General features: G+C 47.7%; 1 protein-coding gene across 1 annotated transcript in view; it reads left to right on the top strand.

Moving 5' to 3' along the window:
• Window positions 1-364: 364 nt before the first annotated feature.
• elfn1a (extracellular leucine-rich repeat and fibronectin type III domain containing 1a) overlaps window positions 365-14964 on the top strand; it is a 45195-nt gene continuing 30595 nt past the window's right edge. The window contains exon 1 of the mRNA XM_029159056.3: window positions 365-1255. The gene's annotated coding sequence lies outside the window, so the exon portion shown is untranslated. The remainder of the gene's footprint in view (window positions 1256-14964) is intronic.

The following is a 14964-nucleotide window of genomic DNA, read 5'->3' on the forward strand; positions in this document are numbered from 1 at the left end:
GGTACAGACGAGATGTGTTCAGTGGAAACTGCTATAAATAATAAATAATAAACCATAAAGTCTTATTCCTGCCTGTTTGCTGTCATGACTCATTCATTCAAAGCAATAAACTAGTGGGCATAAGAATTTAGAATTTAGAAAAAATAAAGACAGCATCAATATTACTCTGGTGCTGTCAAAGGGAATGCTGCATATATATATATATATATATATATATATATATATATATATATATATATATATATATATATATATATATATATATATATATATATATATATATATATATATATATATATATATATATATATATGCAGTTCCAAGAAAGGAATTTTGAAGACAGAGTAGCACAACGTGTCAAATTGTATTAAAGGCATTTAGCTTATTAAGGGGCCCCCTGGCGGTGGGACCAATGGACCTTTGTGCAATAAAAAAGAGATCTTCTTTCATGCAAAGCCAAATTAAACATACCGCCAACCAAACTGTGAAATCCAGCAATTCAAAAGCATTTCCAGCGCGATAGTGCAGCCCACAGTCGGGGAAAAAAAGTTTGTTCGCAGATAGGCTCCTCGAGCCTGAAAGCCCGCGTGACGTAGCAGCTCCTCTTTTTTTTTTTTTTTTTTTTGTAGCCCGACTGTCTTCATTAAGTAGAAATGTAGGCTTTTTACAACACACCGACGCCTTTGCGTTTCAGGCTCAGTTGCCGCTGCCTCCCCGGCGTCCGCGGCGCGCGCTCGCTCGCCACCATTTATAGCCGCGCGGCGGCAACAATCTTGTTATGAGATTTAAACTTTGCCTCCGCCAGGATCAACATGCGCTCGGCGCGCGCGTCCCCCCCTCGCGCTTCTTCCCGTCTCGCGCGCTCTCCGCGGCGATAGCGGCGCTGACATCTTACCTACAGTGCCCGCCTTGTTTGAGTGCGCTCTTAAACGCCGGTGTCAGCTCTCGGCGTAATAGAAAAAGCCGAGCGGGTCTGTGCGCGTAAAGGCGAGCGATGAGAGGAGCTCAGCCCCGAATTAAATCACTCACAGCTAAATGGATCTTTGAGACCGTCCCTTGACGCAGTGAGCCGCTGCTCTGTGCATCTCCAGACCGACAACAGACAGCTGGGATTCTTTTATTTTTTTATTTTTGTTTTGCGCTACCCAACGCAATCCTGCCCAGACTCTTGAATATGCTCCGTGTTGGCGGCGGCACATATTAAGCTGCCGGCTTTGCGTCGGGAAGAGGCTGCCGCTCCGCTGTCGTCACGCAGGTAAGCCGCTACGGCGTTGCTGGATTTTGCGCTTTAACGTGGCGGACTTTGAACGCGCCACGGCCGGATAACGCTGCGTCTTTGGGCTTAACGGTGCCTTTTTTTTTTTTTACTGAGGGGATGCGCTGTAAACAACAAAGTGCAGGAGCGCGGAGACCCGACGAGAGGCGGCGCGCAACTTGCGCACACTTGTGCCGCTCTGTGCTGGTTTTCTGTGATCTCGCCGCAGGATGAGCTGGACCGTGAACGGGACATGACACTTTTCTTTCGCGTATTTTGCAAATACTTTTAATGGAGTTTATCTCTGAGCCTAAATGATCACAGCTGCTTTTTATGCGGCGTACTTGCAATTCGTAGTTGATATTATGCTAATGTGAAGGCTACCTATCCAATTTTAATTGATAAATACTGTATATTCATATCTCCTGCTAGTCCATACATTGACTCAGCCTTTAGTCCTGCAACAGGACGGCAGATTTATAAATGCAACACAATGATCCAGTTGTTAAACTGGTGAATGATTTGCACATTGCATGACCTGAAGGAGTTACTGTGCTACACTGTCTTGTACTTAACCGTACAGCCGCCGTGTGCAGTCTCACTCAGATTAGCTGAGGATTGTGCTGCATTTGTGCCATCTGTCTGGCAAACGCATCCTATATGGCGAAGGCTAGAACTGATTTATGGGAATTGCGCAAGGCTTCGTATGGATTTTCTTTATTGGTACGAGCCCAATTTTAAAGATGTGGAGCAAGCTGAGGGAAGTGAAGTCTGCCCAAATCCTCTGTCGGAGGAGGAGGAGGTGGTGATGCTGGTTCTGTAGTCGAAAACCTATTGAAAAACACTGAAACAGTGCCAGCTTTAATATAACCTCCACCTGCGGTCACAGGCCCACACAGCGATGCTGTGGCTCCACTCCACACCGTGGTCCTGCTGCATGTCCTCCCGCTCCGCACCCCCAGAACTGCATGTGTCACTTCAAGCTGAAGATCGGCCCTCGCTATCGGCCCGAATCAGAATCGTCCAACTTTTACCGGATAAAGTTACAGCACGGAGAAGAGAAAATCTTGGTTTTGCTGTTGTTGCTGAAGCTGCTTCTCGCGTTAGCCTTCACCCCCCCCCCCACATCCCCATCTCCCTTATCTTGATTATGCAGCTGGATGATTGAGTCAGCTGTTTTGTATGCAAGTTGCTGTAGCCTGGTTCTTTGTGGAGGAGAGAGAGAGAGAGAGAGGGAGAAAGAGAGAGAGCGAGTGAGCGCTGAAGACACAGAGAATGAATTACATGAATTACAGCTTCTCATGGTGGTGAGGACTGGAGAAGATGAGGCCGCCCTGTTCGATGAATTGCCATTGGAGAGAGACAGATATCTCATGGGGACGTAGGGAAGTTTGTGAAGGTGCACTGCGAGAATTGGACCTGCTGTTTGTGGTTCCTCCATCTCCAGCTTCCCCATTGCTTCCTATTACAGACCAGCGGCCCAAAAAGGACACAGATCCGCTTTTAATCCATCCTTTGTTGCTCATTCCGCGGCTCGTTATTCATTTTGAGCGCGAGGGAGTCGGTGTTTTGTTTTCACATCATTACTGAGGCCTGACCGACTGCGTGTTCGAGCGGTTCGATGCTCCGATTGTACAGTTAACCGTGTGTAATTAAAAAGGGCCCAGTCAGGATTTGCGGCAGGAACATATGGCGGAACAGCGTGACGCGTCGCACTTCCGCGGCTCCGCGCCGGCGCCGCGTTCAGACGGCGGCGTCCTGCGCCGCCCCGGGCGCCGCGCGTCCCAGGTGGCGCTCGGCTGCTCCGTAACCGGGAGAACGGGCTTCTCTCCTCAGCGGTGGAGAACGGGAAGGTCACGGAATGAGTCACAGGGGGAAACGACAGGGAAGGGGGATTTCTGGCAAAACATCTGTATAAGCTTCACCTACAGAAGCTGAACATCTGTAGCTGCTCGTCTGTAGGTTCTACTCTGCTGGATCAAACTAGTCTAAAACTGGGGATGCGATCCAGAATTGTGGTTCTAAATGTTCTTTGTGGTAACTGTTTCACGATCCAAGTTGAATTAAGTTACTGCCAATCGTTTCAAATTAAAAGCATTCCACTGGCAACATGTATCGTGGGTTTTACTGTGAAAAACCAAGGGTGGAAGTTACTTTTCAGTGATTTATTAGAGTTTTTCAAATTCCACAATACTTATAAATCATAAAACAGAGATTTTTTTTTGATGATGTGATGATCAACCATCTTTCCTCATCTTTGAACATACACACTGTGGTAATGATCATACTTTATCGCAACCGCTGCATGGAAACACATTTAGCTTTGGTCCTAATTTACTTTCATTTCATCTCCTGCAGTGGCCAGACTTGTGAGGGCGTTTTATTGTGAAGGACACGGCCTTGCGCTCAATGCCGGCACTACAGTTGCGCCTCAGGACAACGGGCATGAAAAAGGAAGCGCTCCTGACAGTAACTTAACATTCAGGGAAGGAAGGCAATTGGTTGAGGATTTCCAATAACGATTAAAGGCTGTAACTAGCAGATAAGGCCAAAGAAAAGCCCCAAACCGAGCGCAGCTGCCCGTGGCACATTTCATTCAGCCCCTGCAAAACTAAAAGCACCCACTGTAGATGATATCTCCTAGAAGGCACGCGAGAAACATTAGCGCACATCACCTTGAATCAGCAGCTCATGAGCCATTAACTGCGCGTTGTATTCACAGCGCTGTGGCCTGGGCTCATCTCAGGAAAGAATGCATTTGCGTTTACTCAGGGGACTCCATTGAAAGTGGCAGCGATGGGCCTCCAGATTCCAGGAGCATTACAGGAAGGAAAAACTCTGCAGGTGTAACCATTATCTCAGGGCACTTTCATCTCCTTTATTATTAAATGTTGACGACAAGTGGGTAGAAAATCGGATGATTGCCACTCACGGCCGTTTTCACGCGCGCCCCCCCCCAAACCTGAGCCTCCGAGAGGGAATCTGCGGTGAGCTGTTGTGCCGCCGACAGATTGTGGGGATGAACTTGGACATGTAGGGATTTACTCAAGGGTGTGAATCAGACATGATAAATGTGGGAGTGTACAGGAATTAATCCAGCCAGGGGCGTCAGCGCGTAGTTTCCCCAGCCACCTGCTGGCTGCCGTACGATAGGCCAGACCCTTCAGTAAACAAGCCCCGCCGAATGGCAGAGTGAGGCACATCCAGCATCCGCTCCGTCTCATCTTCTCGGCGAAGCAATTAGACGCCGGCGCGGCGGCGTGTCTGCAGGCACCCGCTCTGCTTGATGAACATCCGGCGCACGCGGGCCCCGTTAACGCCGGGTCGGAGCCCGACCGCGGGAGCGGATTTGGCTTCAAGTCACAGTAAAACAAACAGAGTGAGAGCTCGTAGGGATGCGACACGCTGCCGCTGCTAATGTGGGGTTGTGTTGCCAGCGTGCGACACATTTGTGTGTGCTTTAAACTCCACAAATCAATACGCCGCGCAAACACACACATCGATTTGACTTCATGAGCTGATGTATAAAATATGCCTTATTCCGTGTACGCTGCTAAGCAAATGGCATGTTTTATAATAATCTCCAACACTGGCGATAGTGAAGTACCTTTTCAGCCTGTTCAACTTTTTTCCCCCAACAAAGAAATAGAAAATGTTGAATGTGAGAATGTTTCCAGGCTGTAACTACTCCTCATAAATCACAGACCAGCAGCGTAAAAACAATATGACGACGCATCCTGTGGGAAATGATTAATCATAATCTGGCGACTGGTCACGTGACTTCTCTGAGCTGCAGCAACAGGCCGGGGCAGCGGCGCTGATTATATAGCTTGAAATACATCTTAAGAATTATAAATATGACAGCGTAGTACTCGATCCGTTTTCTGTCATTTTAGTGACTGACAGCTACTTCAAGGAAGTCCTCGCACCGTCTGTTCCAAATCACACAAAGAAGCTTTCGGGTGCTTGAAACCCACATGAATAAACTCCCTCTCGCTCTCTCTCGCTGAAAAGGCAGGACACCAATCACATTAATTGGTTCCTTGGGGTAATACAAAACCCAGAGAGTAAAGTCTGTAAAGTCCGAGACGTTCAAAGTTCACCAAAAAGAGAAATATTTTTCAGATTGCAGGCTGCCAGTTCATTAAATTAAAGCCATTTTACACAGCAGAGTCAATGTTTTGTTTTTCCCTGTGAGACATAAATGTATTGTTTTGGTAATTAGATTTCTGCTCAGTTACAAATAGTGGTAGTAGACGCAGCTGATTAGATTCCTGATTGGCAACGCGGCGTGATTAGCCCGTTTATGGTTTCCTACCAATTATGAGATTTAAACTAACGACCTTTGAAGATGACAGATGCTCTGTGAATAAAGCCGCTCCCACACGCTACAAATGCTTTTCATCAGGCGGCGAGGAAAACGGTTGGAGGTCAGTGGGTGCCAAAAGTCAATTATCATAATCAATACAGCATGGCTGTCCTCTCTATGAATGTTAAGTAACTCTATAAATCTGGTGCTGTACACAGTCCCAGTGCGACTCTAATGATGCGTTAACCCCTTCGCTTACTTCGAAAAACTGGGCTTTTAAACAGGAAATATTTCATTCATTTGTGCTGCTTAATTGAAATTTAAAACTTCAAACTGCAGGACTTTTGTTCGATAGCAGCTGCAAGGTAACATCTGATGCAGGACGGGTTAGAGAACCTTTGATCGGGAAAAACACAACGAGCCGGAGCTTTAAAGGAGGAGGCCACAGGAGGCTCACAGCCATTCAGTGTTAAGCTGAACGCTACCTCCAATGACTATAAACAACTTAAAGCCACTTTTTTATTAAAATGCAAATAAAGAGCCCGCAGCGACGGGGCTGCGCAGTGGAGAGAGAGGACATCTGATTTGGTCATTGTTTATCTGCTGGACTCTTTGAACGTAGCTGCTTCCTGACACGATGGATTAACTGTGTGATAAGTCCCACAAATGAGCCGGACCTCCTCCTCCTCCTGCCCCTGGCCCACCTCTGGCCCACCTTTAATCCGGTGTCGTTTATGCTCAAAGAAAAATGAAACGTTTCATGATGTGATCAAACAACTGGAAACAGTCTGCGGTGATTTTTCCAAAGGGAACCGAGTGCAGGTTTTTCTCTAAACAGCCTTTATGCCAGGCGTGTACTTTTACTGATCAAAAACAAATACATGGACCTCTGCTGCTCTAAATCAGCTGAATCAGTGCTGTTGGATAATATCTCTACTTTTTAACCCAGCATTGATTGTGTAAGCGCATTATTGTGCGCCCAGCTGCCCCCAGACACTAAAAACATGCCTTTAAATACGCCCAACGCGAAGCAATGAGACGATCAATCCAGGACTCATCCCTTCACATCATCACATCATGCAAAGGTTTGATGGATGACATGGATGAACTCCTACAAACACCCAGCTGACTGAAACAGCAGCATTGCCACAGTGAGGTGCTGAAAGCCTCTGAGCATGTGAAGCTGCTGACTTTGTCAGACCCCCGATGTAAATCCTAGCGAGCCGTGGAGCCGTTACCGCGTCTACAGCGCATACACTATATTGTTTATTGCATCGCGCTGACATGTAGATTTAATGTTCATTCACAATAAAGGGTCGGACCACGTTATTGTGAATGATTCCCCGCTTCCCGCAGTAACAGGCTCTTGACTCAGTGTGCAGCTGTTGCAGCAGACGGCCTTTATCTCACAACAACGCCAGCATCTGTTTAACGACCCAAGTTCTGCGTCTCGGCCGCGCGAAGACGTTGAGAGACCAAAACAAAGCCCTCGCTCTTTCATTTTCAAGGTGCTTAAAGGTTCTTTCGCTCAGACGGGGGGGGGGTTGTAAAGCAATGCGGTTTGACTGTGCTTCAAGTGCAGGACCGATGCCTTGCAATATCACAGCAAGTGGAGTCAGTCAAGACGCAAAGAAGGACAATATGGCAGCTTGAAAAACAAGCTGTGTAAATAATAGGGTGACTGACTCATCAATAATTGCAGCAGCCATATGTCCAGTCATTGTAGCCTGTGGCTGACCTCGTTTGTGGTGCTGGAGGGAAGGTCAGCGTTGTAGTAAAATAATTAAGCAAAACATCTTGCGAGAGCTATTGACTTACACCATGCGCGAGCTGCCAGCATCCCTCTAATGCATCCCTGCACCCCCCCACTTAAAAGCCTCTAAGCACTTCTGTCAGGATGGTGTACGACTTTGAAGTTTCAGCCCGCCAGAGATCCCTGCTTACCTAAGCACATGTCCCGTCACGGTTAAGGAGCGCAACAACGGCCCGCGTAGCGGCTCCTCGCGGGCCTCCACGGCGCTAAGTTCCTTTTTAATCAGCGATGCTGGCTATTGCTGCAGATTGTCAGCGTGGAAGCGAAGACGGGACACCGTCGCCATGGCAACTGCCTCCAAACTTGGAGCAAACATGCTAGCGTCTACTTAGGAAAAGGTGCCAGCGTTCACACCATTAGCGGGCCACGGTGTACCATAACACTCATGTTGGAGAGCGCCGCCGCATACTTGACTTACTGCTCGCCGACACTATCACAAGCTTTAATACCATGCTAATTATTCAGAGAGCTGGATTTCCACGCCGTCTAATGAGGTCTGGAAATGCCTCGGTGTGGCTGCTTTGCACGCGGACTTGCATCGGGGACCCGGAACCAACTATACAGTGATGATAAATTAATTAGGGCTCTCAGAAAATCCCACTGAGTCACTTGTTTGTATCTTTGCGATGACTTAAACGGAGCATTTACATGGGGAATAAGACGGTTTGAGTGCAGAGCAGAAAAGATACAGTAGACTTGCAAAGATAGACTCATCTGGAGGAAGAAAATTATAAATATACATTTTATTTGCTCAGAGCAATGAAGCCAGGGTTGCAATGTGCCAAGTTTTGAGCGCGGCGTTACCAAATACCACAGATCGTGATTCAGAACGGATGCAGGACCTTTCTTGGCAGCTAATCAGAAAGATATCAATATTTACCTGGATACCTGCCACACGGAGAGCACATGTTGCAGAACAACAGCCAGATGAATAACATCTCGCACGAATAGAACTTCTTTCTCCCAGCGCTGATGAAACCACAGGCGAACGTCCTCGGCAGCGTAAACACCTTTTTTTTTTTTTTTTGCTTTTCTAATGATTATTATCCGGGCGGACAGGTGGCTGGCAGCGCGCTCCGTCCCCGGCTGCAGCGCATCAATCTCCCTCCTCCACCTGTTGTCTTCCCCGCTCGCGCCCCGACGTTGCTCATTAGACGAGCGGCCGAATCAGCTGAGCCCGGCGATCGCCCGCGGCTGGAGCGTCGGGATCCGAGGAGCCAGATTGTCAGGCCTGTGAGGTGTCGTTCCTCAAATAAATATGGAGATTATGTGTAAAGCCTGTTCTCCACTTAAGACCAGCACTAGGGATTCTTCAAGGAGCCGTGGCACAATGAGGAAAATGTACAATTAGGTTCTCTTATGATTCTCTAAATGCATTCTGTATAAAATGAGCCGTGTGAGATTAGGGCCTTTTTATGCAGACTCTCGTCTGTATAAAACAGGAAGTGTATTGTGCTTCCCGGACACCCGCTGTTAAAGCCTCCACAATGGAAGCCACGGGGACAAGGAGTGTTTTTGTATGCGAGGGCAGACTCCGTCCTCTCCCAGAAGCGGCCGTACTGTAAAGCTGCTTTCACACATCGGCGCTAAGACGCAGCGTTCATGGATCCCGTGGCACACACATGCGCGGCGCCGCCAAAAAGGAGGACGCGGCTTCCACTTTGTGCCTCGACGCTGAATATTCGAGGCATTGCACCGCACGCCGCTGCGCGTTCAGAGGCGTTTTTCCTGCCATTGTGGCTCACGGACCAGCACTGAGGGCGAGATGCACCGAGAGGTGTTAAAAGCAGGGAAATGGAGAACGGCGCTGAGGCCGTCAGAACCAGTCGAGGTTCGGACTCAGCGCGAGCACTTGGGGCAAAATGCTGTACAGGCGCCGAATATGTCCACGGACAGATGTGGCTGCTTTAAATTCAACGACGCACTGGAGGCAGTGATTAGAAAACAGGTCTTCTCGGGGTCTCTCATCGAAACGCTGCTGGTGCTGCATCGAGGGGTTGAGAAATGGTCACTGGTTGGAACTGAAGTGTGCACTCGTGGACGCTTGCACTGTAGATTCATGGTTTTCCACGACAGTGTTTCAAGTTCTCTGGGAGAAACTAACGCGGGAAAAAAAGGCTGCGGGCTGACATCAAATAATATAATAAAATAATGTACTGTGCAAATACTCCAATTCAGATTTGTAGCAGTTCACATAAAAAAAAAAAAATCAAGGACGAGCTTTTTTTTATATTTTAACCACTTGTCAGTGACTTGATTCAGAAAGGGAAGCACCTGATGACCTGGCAGCGATGAATACCCGGGTCGGCGTCCTTCCTCCAGAGGACTCTTCACCGCCGAACAGTCGAGTTTGAGAAAGAGGAAACATTTCTAAGAGCAGACACGCTGTCCATTAGGATGCAGCAGTGGAGCTCAGCTCGGCCCCGGGGGGGGAAATGAAAAGTGTTTAAAGGGAATATCAGTAAAAGATATCTGCTCTGTAGACCGCTGGGCTTCTACTAATAGTTTTACAGCAGGATGTCGTACGGAGCCGCAGATTTTACTCGAGACGAACCGCACTCGGGCTCTTCAGGGTCCGCCTCAGTGTTCCGACCGAGCGGCGAGGCCTGCCACCGCCCACGCCGTGTGATCCATGTGAGGACAGGGGCCTCCCTCAAGGGCCCCGGCGCTTATTAGCCCTGCAGGTGCGCCCCCTCAGACGTCAGTCCCGGCCGCCTCGCGCTCCGTCCCTGGGCCACTTCCTGTTGCGCCTCCAGGGACGCTCGCGTTTTATCCTGCAAATGATCAAAGGAGCGAAATCATTCGTTCAATCCCCCTGATGTTGCCGCGGGATTTTGAGCTGTAGCGGCACTCACTCACGAGGCGCTCAGTGGTCTTTCAATCAATAATATTATGCATTAATCATTCATTACTAACGTAATGCTATCATTCATTTCCATAAAGGGAAAAGAAAGGAAAAAAAACACAGAAATGTGTGTGAGACAACGCTGTAATACAGAATGGAACTCGAAATTAGGTTTATTATAATTACATTAATCACAGAATAAAAGAGGTTGAAATTTCAATTAATTTTCCCTGATAGTCTTCTAAGATATGAGCCTGATTAAAAAGTATAATCCATTCTGACCAGCGTACAAATCCACATCAGAGGAAGTGGATATGTCCGTGGGGAAAAGTGCCCACAGTGATGAATTTCGAGCTCTGCTTCGCTTTATTAGGAGGTCCGGGCTTGACTGACTGGATCCTTTTCTGTCTAATCTGATTTGCACAGCTAACTGCTTACGCCGAGTGCCACATGCCAGCGTCCCCGTACTTTAAATGAAAAATAGCGGGTCCTTCGCTTTTCATTACTCTTACTGTTCGAGGATTGTCGGTATTTGGGTAAATAAAGAGTCTTGGAGACAACTACAGCACAGACAAAAGATTAGTCAAAGAGCAAATGATATGAATTACAGAATCAATAGACCAGAGAGTTGCAGTTTGTACATGTCAAATAGGTTCATGTTGCGGAATATAATGTGCAGCAGTTCAAATCACACTTGTTCTTTTCCACAGTAATTATGGCTCGCGTGTCAAACCTGAGAGAAAAATGTGCCATGTTACATAAATGTTTTATGTGGACCGTGTTCACGGTGATGACATCGAGCACCGGATGCTGGTGAAAATGAATTAGCCGCCCAAAGTCTGGGCGGCGAGCGCGTCAGAGCTCTCAAAGTGTTTGGGTGCGAGTGCATGGCCAGTACAGGCTGATGGGACGGAACTGGGAGCTGTGGGTGATCTGGGAGGTCACTGGGGCCAGACGTTTAAAAAGGACCTGTACAATAGATGCAGAATAAAAGTTCTGTTCACTCCTTTGCATAAAAGTGTCCTGTGAAGGGAGCCTTTGAAGATGCCTCCTGTAACTAGACCTAGCGTATGTGTTTATATGATATATACTGGGCTTTTTCCTGTTACAGTATGTACGCACATAACGTCTATTATAGAGGCTAACTTGATAGAACTGGTTTGATCATTGTGTAGCAGCTACTACCGGCGAAAGCAACTCAGCTCATGAGATTAATACGATATTGAGCTAATTTCATCTGATTACATGCATAAACAACCTTTACTTTATTAGTAGAATATTCATTTGCTTAAATAAAAGCTGCTGGCAACATCTGTATGATTTTATTAGCTCAGTGTCTGTGTTTTCCCCTCAGTTGCCTCCTTTTATCTCGCGCTCAAATTAGAATGGAGCATCTTTCATAACAGAACGACGACGGCTCCGTTTCTGCCCGGCGTTTATTCGCATAAAAGGACGGTGTCTGCCTCCACTGTAGCCATGCTTCATTTGCATTTATGTGCGTCGTAAACCACTGGAAGCCCTGACCACACTGGGCTTCCTGGGGATGACATACTGTAGCATGCAACCCCTATGAGGCCTCCCTCACTTGTCATGACTCATTCTCTTTCATACAAGTAGCATCGTTTGTATTACATCGTTGGCGCGTGTGCAAGGATTTGGGTCTAGTCGTGCACACAGCATCAGTGGCCTCCAGTGTTTCTAGTAATCACGCGGCATCCTGTACAGTAATTACTCTGTGTCAAGACGGAGCTTTTAATTTTGCATCTGCTGCTTTTCACTGCGTGCACACGACTGCCGCTGTTTGCAAAGGAGAAGCGGAAGGTTTATCTGGATTTACATCTCACATTCACAAAAATATCATTGTGTCTACACACAGTTTACTTTCCTTTGCAGCCTTTGCAGGGCTGGTTTCAGTGACGAGTCAAGTATTAGAAAACAAGCTGTTGTGGAAGTGCTCAACAAGCCCTTGTGCAGACGTGGGGCGATGATGGCGGCGGCTTTGAGGGACCAGCGCTCGCTAGGCCTCTGGATACACAGCCATGAGCCATCACACTTCCCTTTCTTGTCCAAACGCACTTTTATCCTCTGGCTTAGCCTGTAGATCCTGCAGCCTCTGATTTTACCCCAGAACCCCGCATTAGCTTTAAATGGGCAAATGGGAGGATCACTCACCTCTTTACACTGTTTTTATTGACTCAGAGTGCTGAAAGGCACAGACCTGTGGAGGAGCAGGAGGCCGAGGCCTTGGAGGCTAAGCTAGCAGCTAGCTCAGCGTCATTTACAAAACTAAAGCCTTTAAAATAAATAAAAACACACACGGAGCACGGTGTCCATGGCAACACTTCATCCCTAAAGCATTGTGGGATTGTTGCTACTAGAACACAGTCACCCGGCATCCATTCGCATTCGAGTCCTGCATTGATAACCTATGTGGACATGTGTAAGAATCGAGCGCGGTGCGGCAGCCGCCGAGGCCGCACACACACGCACTCAGCCACTCCGGCAAGCTGTAAGCCCTCCTGTGAATTACCTGTCAGCATCGATTACAGCGAGTCAGTGTGGATGGGATCTTGGATTTTCTCTCCTTCAGAATTAAGATAAGCTCCCGCCTGCCTGTTTGAGATGCCCCTTGTTGACCCACCTGTTGAGCGCGATGCGAGATGTGTGTCCTGCCACGGTGGCCATATTATCCTTCAGCTACACACACACACACACACACACACACACACACACACACCTCATCGCCCCCCCTTCTCCCCCTCTCTCACCTTTGTTTCAGCCCTCGTTTTTCCTCCCCGCTCCCGAACGCCTCTCGCTAAACTACGTGTCTGCTCTTATTCGACATCATCTCGCTCGCCACACCCCGCCGACGGTGAATTTCACAGAGAACGTCCCGTTTCGACTCTTCGCCGAGCAGAAAGAAATAACATTCTGCTCATTTAGTTTGTGGAATTGGAAATTTATGAGTTTAAATAGGCCATTTCCACGAGACAGGGTGCACGAACTGCTCATCATGAAACAGTTGTCTGTGTGTATGCAAAGTATAAAGAGGCACTGCAGACTCTATGTCATAGTCTAATCACTCAAAAACAACCACTCAATCATATAAATATTGTGGTTTGGCTTAACATATATAATTTCTCTGTTATAATATTTGCTAGTTTGCAATAAATGAACGACAGCCGGGGAAAAGAGGTCAAAAGTGTCCAGTGTCCAGTGTCCACATCTGCCCATATTTCTTCCTGCTCTGGTGAAATGAAATTAAAATAACACACTGAACCTGATGGAAGCGGCTGAGCGTCGGCATCGCCTTAGCGGAACCCGTGGCAGTGCCGGCTTCTGAAAGAAGCCGAAAGCAGCTGCGGGCTTCAGAGTTGGTCTCCAATTAGCACGCGCTGTGGAGCCTCAGATATTCAGAGCAGATACGCCTGCGTGGGACCGCCAGAGATCAGACAGCAGCTTTAAAACATTAGCCCTGTTTGAGAGGTCTTTAGGCTGCTAAATTCTCCACTATTAACACGATCAGGAAGATATTTGCCTGACATCTCATTCAATCTGTAGTATGTTTTACTAATATACATGAGGATGGGGGTGGGCGGCGGCTGAAGGGTTTGGATGAAAGCTGGAAAACGTGGTGATAAAGATATTTTATTCCCAGAGATCAATTTCTTATTTCTCACGACCGGAGCAGAGTCACAACTCTTAATGTAATAGTTCAAACAAACTATTTATGAGTCACCCAACTCTGCTTCCTATTTATAACCCAAGGAGGGGCCGTGCATCAACATGACACCACGGTAACTGTAAGTATCGGTCCTCCGGCTACAGGAGAGGGGTTTTTCATCTTTATAGATTCTGATTGGACTTTTCTAATCCCCCTGTGACTTTGTGCCGTTCCCTAAACGCTCACGAAAAGGTTTCATTAGGGGAGCGAGGAGCCGGTCCTTCAAGCAGCACCTCCCATAATTTGCACAGCTTCAAGCCAAATGTTAAGCTGATGACAGTCTCATGGACGGGGGTCTGGAATCTAATCAGCTGAGGGCTGATTACACCCTAAATGGTGTGAAGCTTTCTCAATATGCTGGACTAAGTGGATTTCTGGGTTGCTTTCGTGAGATTTTCATCGCGAGCGAGATGATTTCAAGTCGTATTTTGATGCGGGGGGGGCAGCGGCAGGTGAAGGAGGCAATCAGGTCCAAACTGCCGGTGCCGTTCAACTGGCCTCAACCACGTCAGGGCGTAAGTGTGTCCCTCTCCGGCCGTTTTGTTGTAGTACTTAGAGTTCCTAATCCCCCAGGTAATCCCACTGACTTCACGGCGGCCACGACCCCCCACGGTGACCGAGCTTACGTGACCTGTTTGCGTTGAGCTGCTGGTGCAGGTGCAACGCAATCGACACCTTTGGCAACGGCTCTGCACCTCCGAATGGACACGTTTATGTCACGAGATAATTCAAAGACATATGATTCTTTACACCTTTGCTCCTTTCATTCCCCTCTGATGCACCAGTGTCACGTTCAGAAGATGCTCTGCGCGTCGGAGCGAGGATCAAGTGATACTAGTAGCAAAAAAAAAAAAAACTCGGCAGCTATTGTTATCAGCTGATAGTCAACACAGCCTTGGGCATATCCCACCTCAAGGTTGACACCATTTCCTTAGTGCTATCGCAGATCTAATGTGTCCAAGCTCACGCCGAGTGCCAGCGTATGAGTCAACACAGAGGATGTTATAGTTCAACAGAA

Source organism: Betta splendens, chromosome 8 (assembly GCF_900634795.4).
Source record: "Betta splendens chromosome 8, fBetSpl5.4, whole genome shotgun sequence".
Classification (NCBI taxonomy): Eukaryota; Metazoa; Chordata; class Actinopteri; order Anabantiformes; family Osphronemidae; genus Betta; species Betta splendens.